Here is an 8,147-nt window from a genome sequence, read left to right as displayed (position 1 = left end):
AAAGTTAATGCTTATTAATGTCTTAATACAAGGCAATGGCTTCTGTTACAGAAAGAGAACATAGAACCTTACAGAGTTATAGCACAGAAGCTCTCTCGATGCAGAATTTCCAGAGAGAAAATCTTTCCCTTTTGAATTCTCTTCCCCAATGCTGCTTGCTCCCTTGTGCAATGGTTGTGTTTGACCCAACTATTACACCACTCTCCCTTCAAGACTGCCCAGCCATGTACTAAAATCTAAAATGTACTAAATTTCCTTGCCTTGGACACAATTGAAGTAGAAGCTTCATAGTTTTAAAAGTACTTCAGCAGATATTTATAGAGAATAAAAGTGAGATACCTATAGTTAGGGCATAGATTTTGTTATATAAACACAGGTTTTAAGTTGAATAATTTTTATTGTATTGTGTGAATATTTACTCTAAGTACGAGAAATGTTACATTGCATTGTTTATTATTGTTATCATCATTATTGCTAAATTTGACTCTGAGTTCCCCATCTGAGTAGTAGGACAGTAAATTTACAAGTCATTCGAAGGTTCCAGAATATATGGGGAGGGTTCTCTAATCTAGGTCTATCTCTGCTGTTATACTTCTTTAGAGGCTCAAGAGTTTCTTTTTAGGAAGGGTTTGGGATGGAACACAACCTAGATAGAAGGCAACAGAGGACCTGAATTGAAAATGCATTTGTAGAACAAACATACTGTATTTACTTATGTCGTGTATTTTTATGGGAGTAGGGTTAAGGGTGGCCCTCATGGTGATTATGAGCAGGGAGGCTGAAACTCTCCCTAGCCTTGTAATATGATGATGGACCATATCCACATGATTTTCTGAAAGGAATCGCTTATCTGAGAACTTTGCTGAAACGGGCAGCCCTGGGGTACTAAGCTCAGCAAAGTCCAGCCTCCCTCCCCAGGTGTATACTTATTGAGGTACGGAAAGGACACTGGACTTGGGCTGTACCCTTCCTGGGGCTGGCAGCCTCAGCTTCTTCCCAGGATTAGGAGGTGTTAACCCATCTCTGGACATCTACCTCTACACTTTCTTGTTCTCCAAAGTTCCTTTCTCTTTCTAGAACAGTCTGGTTATTAAAAAAAAAAAAAAATTGTGATCTGAAAGTGAGGAAAGTCCCTCCTTCCCTCCAGTTCAAAGCCCTTCTTCACTCTTAATGGGGCTGAGTAGAAGGCTAGGTGGCCAGGGCTATCTCTCCTTCTTTCACATGTATTGAATACACACACACGTTAGCTCCCTAAGATGGAGATACTCAGTCTTCATTAATACCTTTTTAGCTTTTTTCCCCTCTCTCTATTCCTTGCCTTTCTCTACATTAAGAGCAGTCTCTAGGAAATTGTGTCCTTTGGAGGCAAAAGGACTCGGATTTGATTCCTCTAAACACCAAGAAAATTCTCCCCTTCTTCCCTGATTGAAGAAAATGTCCTGTCCACAGAACTGAACTGTGTCCAGCATAGTGACCAAAGTGGCCATTTTCCCACATGATAATTGTTTTATGGCTATTCAGCATAGTGCAAAGTGCCCTGAAAGATATCTTGTTAGCTCTGAAAAGGAGAAGAGTGGTAAAGAGTGACCTAACAACTATTACTATTTCCATGCTGTTTTGTACTAAAAAGAAACACATGTATTTCTGAATAAACTGAGGAGTTAGGAAGACATGGGGTGGGGAGGGAATGTTTAGCCTTTCGCTTTTAAACATGCTAATAGTGGACCAAAAGCCATCAGTCTCAAGAATGATTTTGATAATTAATAATAGCTTATTCTTGTCAGGTGCTGTTGTGTGATACTATAGTCCCAGCTACTCAGGAGGCTCAGGCAGAAGGATTCTTAGAATCCAGCAGTTTCAGGCTGCAGTCCACTATGATCCTTCCTATGAATAGACACTGCATTCCAGTCCAGACAATGTAGTGAGACCCTATCTCTAAAATAAATAAATAAATAAGTAAATTTATGTGGTTTGGCTGTGTCCACACCCAAATCTCATCCTGAATTGTAGTTCCCATAATCCCCACATGTTGTGGGAGGGATCTAGTGGGAGGTAATTGAATCATGGGCACAGTGAGTGAGTTCTCACAAGATCTGATGGTTTTATAAGGAGTTTTCCCTCTTTGCTTGGCATTTCTCCTTGCTGCCACCATGTGAAGAAGGACGTGTTTGCTTCCCCTTCCACCGTGATTGTTAGTTTCCTGAGGCTTCCCCAGCCATGCTGAACTGTGAGTCAATTAAACCTCTTACCTTTATAAATTACCCAGTCTTGGGTATGTCTTTATTAGCAGTGTGAGAACGGACTAATACATAAATAAAAAATCTTATTTTTGATGGGACTTTGAAGTTTAAAAGCAATTTAGTTACATTATCTCTGAATTTTCTCTATAACTCTGAGGTAGCCATTGTTTTATACTATAGTTACCTTTTAGGTAACTGAGGCTCAGAGAGGGTGTGTATCACCCACTTGATAAGTGACAGAGCCAGGCTAGAACCTGAGATTTCCTTTTCCAAATCTCGTATATCTACCTTTGAACATGACCCTAAGGTCTGAGGAATTATAATGAATGTGTCGGATTATCACAGTGAAATTAATAAAGAGTTTTAAAATGGTTGGTTCTACTTCTGTGGGCAGGTTGGGGGTTGGGTTTTTTGTTGGTCTTGAAAGCAAGACTTAAGTCATTGAATCACTCTTTCCACACAAACACCCAATATCTTTCTAAATAGCAACAAGGCAAATAAAATGATCCATTCAGCTTTGGTTTATTATAGCTAGCATATTGACTTTAATGAGATTTATGAAAATTAATTCTATTTTTATGTGTGATACATATAATTTGTGATATATTAGAACCCTTGGTATAACAAATATGCACAGTGCATAGGTGCCCATTTGAAAAAGCTCAGATTATGATTTTAAATTATTGTAAAGATTTGCAGTTGTTATATCTTTGCTTTTATTGCATGTTATTCATATCTGCGGCTTATTTAATAAGGAATCTTTGGTCAAAAACACATCCCCTATAATATCACTTTTCCCATGGGACTGTATCTCTTACTTTATGACATGGTTTCCAGAACATGTCATGACAAAAAGCAGAGAAGAAATATATCAACACATATGGACACAGAAGACCTTTTTGTTTTGACCTAGTGAGTTAGAATTGTAGCTGTAGCTGATTTCATCTTATTCTCATTCAGCTATTTATTCAAGTATCATATTTATCATCTTTGACCTTTGCATCTGTTATGGCCTCCAATATTGGGAATGTTTGCTTTTGCTTTGGGGTTTGGAAAATTAAAAACCAATATGACCCTTATAGGTTAGAATACTTACAGAATTAGAAACAAGCAGTATAGTCTAATATAGGATGTAAGAGGTGAAGATAAGACCTACTAGGTGAGAAGCACTGTTCAGGGACTAATTCAGTGATGTAGGAGTCCTGGATTGTGAGAACATATTCAGCTCAGGGTGTTGGGAAAAGCTCCATGGAAGAGTTAGCATTGGAATGTCAAAGTTTTCTAGCTGTGATAATGGGAGTATTAAAATATTCGAAGTTTAAGGATCTTATGAGCTATCATAAGGTGTTTTGGGGGAAAGACAGTAATCTGTTTTCACAGGAATATGTGGTGCTTAAAGGTGATTGTGACAGATGGAGCCAATAAAGATGGAATGGAGACAGATTGTGAGAAGAGCTTTTAGTATTGGGCTAAGGAATATGGACTTTGATCTGTGAGCAATGGGGAACTGTTGGAGGCTTCTGACCAGGAAGTAGCATGATCTAATCTATATGTTAGGACTATTCAGTGACAAAAGTATAAGTAATGGATTGGAATGGATTCAGTGTTCTAGGCAGTTATTGTGAAGCCTGAAGGCACTTTGATTTGGAAAGTAAAGGGAACAAAAGAGATTACTATGGGGAAAGTAAGCAGGGAGACCAATGATCAGAGGAGGCTCTGTGTCATTTGGGAATTTGAAATAAGGTACTACAAGTGTAGGGGGAGTGATAATGACAAAAGAGAGCGGAGTTAGGAGGCAAAAAGTAATGAGGCCTTGTACTAGGGTATAATGATGGGAATGGAGAAAAGGAGAATATCATGGCTCTGTGAAGGTAGAGTTAGTTGATTTAGCAGCTTTATTTGAGTATGAGAGATGAGTGAGCATGAGGAATTAAAAATAACTACTAGCTTCAAGTTTGGTTTACTAGAAGATAATATTATATGAAAAGAAACAAGGGAATCAGGAGAAAGACCTTGTTTAGGTTAGCGGTATCAGTGGATTAAATGTCTGGCAGGCATTTGAAAATGTGAGTCTTAGGCCTCAGAGTCAACCCATTGAATAATAGTAGAGATTGTGAAATTGGGCAAGTTTTCTGAGGGAGGTTATGAGGAAAGAGGATGAGAAAAAGAGAATTGGGAATATTCCTAAATCTCATGCCCACTCTAAAGGCGACACACTTCCTTCTTATTTAGAATTATGACTATGGTGGACCACTCTTACTGACACAGGTATCTTATGCCTGAGGGATGTTTTCATGTATCCCTGTGTATATTTCCAAGATTTTCCTAGTGATAACATCACTCTAAGTCACTTGCATTCGCGCATGTTTTTTGAGTGAAGGAAAAAGCTTTGGAATTAATAACCACTCCTTACGCATTGCACTTATTTGGTGCACACCCATCGTGATGTGTTGACTTTGCTTACCTTACTTATTGGGAATGGCAGAAAAGGCCATTCACTGTTGTAGGCAGTTATTGGGAAGCCTGAAAGCACTTTGATCTGGAAAGTAAAGGGAACAAAAGAGTTTACTAGGGAGAAAGTAAGTAGAGAGACCAATGATCAGAGGAGGCTCTGTGTCATTTGGGAATCTGAAATAGGATACTACCAGTGTAATTAATGAACAATGTGAAGCTTAAATGATAATTTGCAACAAGCATTAAATGAAAGATCATTGCTTTTGGTAGTAGCCACATATTGAATAAAGTTTGCTGAGTGTGCACTGAATATTATCTGTCCTAAATGACTCAAAATTTCAGTTTGATCCTAGGGAATATTATACAACTGGAAAAGGAAACGAATATAATTATCTCTGAGAGCTGATATTATTGCATAGTACTAACAGAGATAAGGCCACTTTCAAATTGTCATAACAAATGAACTTTAATGATGACTAATGAACAGAAATATGTTTAATAAGCTGTGATCTGATTTTAGAAGCTGGGCTATTAACTGAGAATAAGGAGAACTGCTCTCTGTTTCTGATTCTGTCCCTCTGATCTTTGCCTTAAATAAATCACTCATGTATAAAATGATTCTGGATAATTTAAAAGCATCAAGTATTTGAATTGTGACTTTTCTCTCCAATATTTCTCAACTAAACCAGCACAAAAATTTAAGAAGTATAAGGTATAATTTGATTTACCTGCAGAAAGAGTATTAGCCTCTAACGGGGATTATCCACATTTCTCAAAAACAACAGTTCGTAATGTTGATGATCTATTATGACTGTGACCCCTGATGAGCATACTGAGACTGGCGTCAGCAGATTGTATTAAACTTCAATAGCATGGAAAGCCAAGCATCATGATTTAGCTTTGTCAAGTGTTGAAAAATTTTGTTTTTGCACAGAGGAAAAAGTCTTTCCTAAATAGATTCTGACTTGGTGTATTGAGTAAGTATATTTGCCTCATTTTTAGGTTCCTGAATCTTTTTTTTTAAGTTTCTATCTTGTATTTTTAAAATTACCCTATATTTTATATACTCATTGTAAGCATATAGGTTTGCACAGATTAATTAAATGTAATTTTTGAATATTTGCCAAAACAGAAGCATGGCATTGGAAATGTACTTTAAAAATAGAAAATTTGAAGGCACTTTTGAGTTTGCAATGACAATTATCCCAGAAAATTTACTATAAAATAATTAAGCGTTAGCGCAGGTAAACTTTTTAAAATGTATTTTTAATTTATATACAGTAAAATTTACTCTTTTTGGTATATATTTTATACCAAAAATTCGACAAACAGAACAATTCTATTACCTCCCCAAAGGAACTCCTTGAAAATACATTGTCCCTTTGTAGTCAGATCCTCCTGCCCCCCACCCTTAACCCCTAACAACCACTGATCTGTTTTCCATCACTATAGTTTTGCCTTTTCTAGGATGTCATATACATGGAGTCATACATTATGTAGGTTTTTGAGTCTGGCTTCTTTCACTTAGCATAATGCATTTGAGATTCATCCATGTTGTTGCAGGTACCCACAGTTTGTTCCCTTTTATTGCTCAATACTATTCCATTTACGGGTCCTTCACAGTTTAGTTGCCACTTGAAGGATATTTACATTATATCTGATTTTGGGTGATTGTGAATAAAGCTGTTATAAACATTCACAAATGGTTTTTATGTAAACATGTCTTCTTTGTTTATTTCTTTTCTTTCTTTCTTTTTTTCTTTTTTTTGAAGCAGGGTCTCCCTCTGTTACCCAGGCTGGAGTGGAGTGGCTCAGTCATAGCTCACTGCAGCCTCAAAGTCCTGGCTTCAAGCCATTCTCACATCTCAGCCTCCCTAGTGGCTGGGACTATAGGGCATGCCACTAAACACAGCTAATTATTTTATTTTTATTTTGTAGAGATAAGGTCTCACCGTGTTGCCCAGGCTGGTCTCAAACTGCCTGCCAAAGTGTTGGGTTTACAGGTGTGAGCCACTGTGCTCAGCCAAGTCTTATTTCCCTTGGGTAAATACTTAAAAGTGGGATTATTGTGTATAGTAAGTATATATTTAACATTATAATAAGCTGCCAAACTATTGCTCATAGTGACTGTACCATTTTGCATTTGAAAATTCAAGTTTTTCTGTGTACTTGTCAGCACTTGGCATTGCCAGGTTTTTTTTTTAAGTCATTCTAGAGCATGCATAGTAGTATCTCATTGTAGTTTTGGTTTCCATTTCCCTAATGATTAGTAATATAGAACATATATCTGTGTGTTTGTTTGCCTTTAGTATATATTTTTTGTTGAAGTGTCTTTTCAGATCTTTTGTCCTTTTAAAAAAAATGAGTTGCTTTCATTTTAAGGTTTGATGATTTTTATGTAATCTAGATATATGATTCAAAAACATTTTCCCCCAGTCCCTACCTTGTTTTTTCTTTCTCTTAAAGTATCTTTTGCAAAACAAAAAACAGTTTTTTATTTTGATGAAGTTCAGTTTATCAGTTTTTTTTCCTTGTTCTTACAGTGCTTTTGGTGTTAAATCTAAGAACTCTTTGCCTAGCTGAAGGTCACAAATATTTTCCTATACATTTTCTTCAAAGTGTTTTACAGTTTTACATTTACTTTTAAGTTTATGGACCATTTCAAGTTAATTTTTTATTAGCACAAGTACATTTCTTTACTAACCAAAGGGATGATCCTAATTAAACCAGCACTTTAAAATAATTCCACATAAGATACTTGTGGAGATTTGCTTGTTGAACTGAACTTGTTCATTCTCTCAGCTAATTACTTTCCAAAGTGATGATAGAATTTTTATTCTACTTTTTCGTAGACCTGAGTACAGGTGACATTGTTCAGGATGCAGTCCACCATTAATTTCCCGTTTTTTTAACTTTCTTATTATTGTGCTTTCCTTTCCTTTCCATTCCTGATGTTGAACCAATGTGCCATGTGTGAAGCTGTGACAGTCTGTGTTTTTCTGCTATCAGCTGTAGTTTCTTCAAACTTCTCCTTCAGGGTACAAGAGAACTGTGTTGGTTTCAGAGTGCTGTCAGTGTTTATGGTGGTTTTTGCTGTCACAAGAAATGTTACAACCTGTTCTGGCCATTGCATGCATTTTTCACAGAACTATCCCTACTCCTAGTTCCATCATGTATTCATCAAAGCATTTGCTATCCACTCGATGCTATTGTCCTCTCAGCTGCTGAATGATGGCCAGCATGGGTGTGTGAGCAGAGCAGGGTCTGGCTCAGGGGTGGGGGTAGGATGTTGAGCCAGGTTTTTTGTATAAGGTGTGAAATATGTGTCTAGGGTGATTTTTTGGCATTTGGGTTAGTACTGTTTGTCAAAAAGACAATCTTTTTTTCCATTGAACTGTGTTTACACCCAAGTAAAAAATCAGTTGACTACAGTATTTGTATGGATCTATTTCT

At 36.8% G+C, this 8,147-nt stretch overlaps 1 pseudogene; it reads right to left on the bottom strand.

Annotated features, from left to right (window-relative positions):
• Positions 1-7,527: 7,527 nt before the first annotated feature.
• Positions 7,528-7,936, bottom strand: LOC126956145 (fatty acid-binding protein 5-like; annotated as a pseudogene).
• Positions 7,937-8,147: the final 211 nt, after the last annotated feature.

This window comes from Macaca thibetana, chromosome 6, assembly GCF_024542745.1.
Source record: "Macaca thibetana thibetana isolate TM-01 chromosome 6, ASM2454274v1, whole genome shotgun sequence".
In the NCBI taxonomy this organism is placed as follows: Eukaryota; Metazoa; Chordata; class Mammalia; order Primates; family Cercopithecidae; genus Macaca; species Macaca thibetana.
Note: the sequence above shows the minus strand (reverse complement) of the source record. Positions and strands in the feature narration are given on the sequence as shown.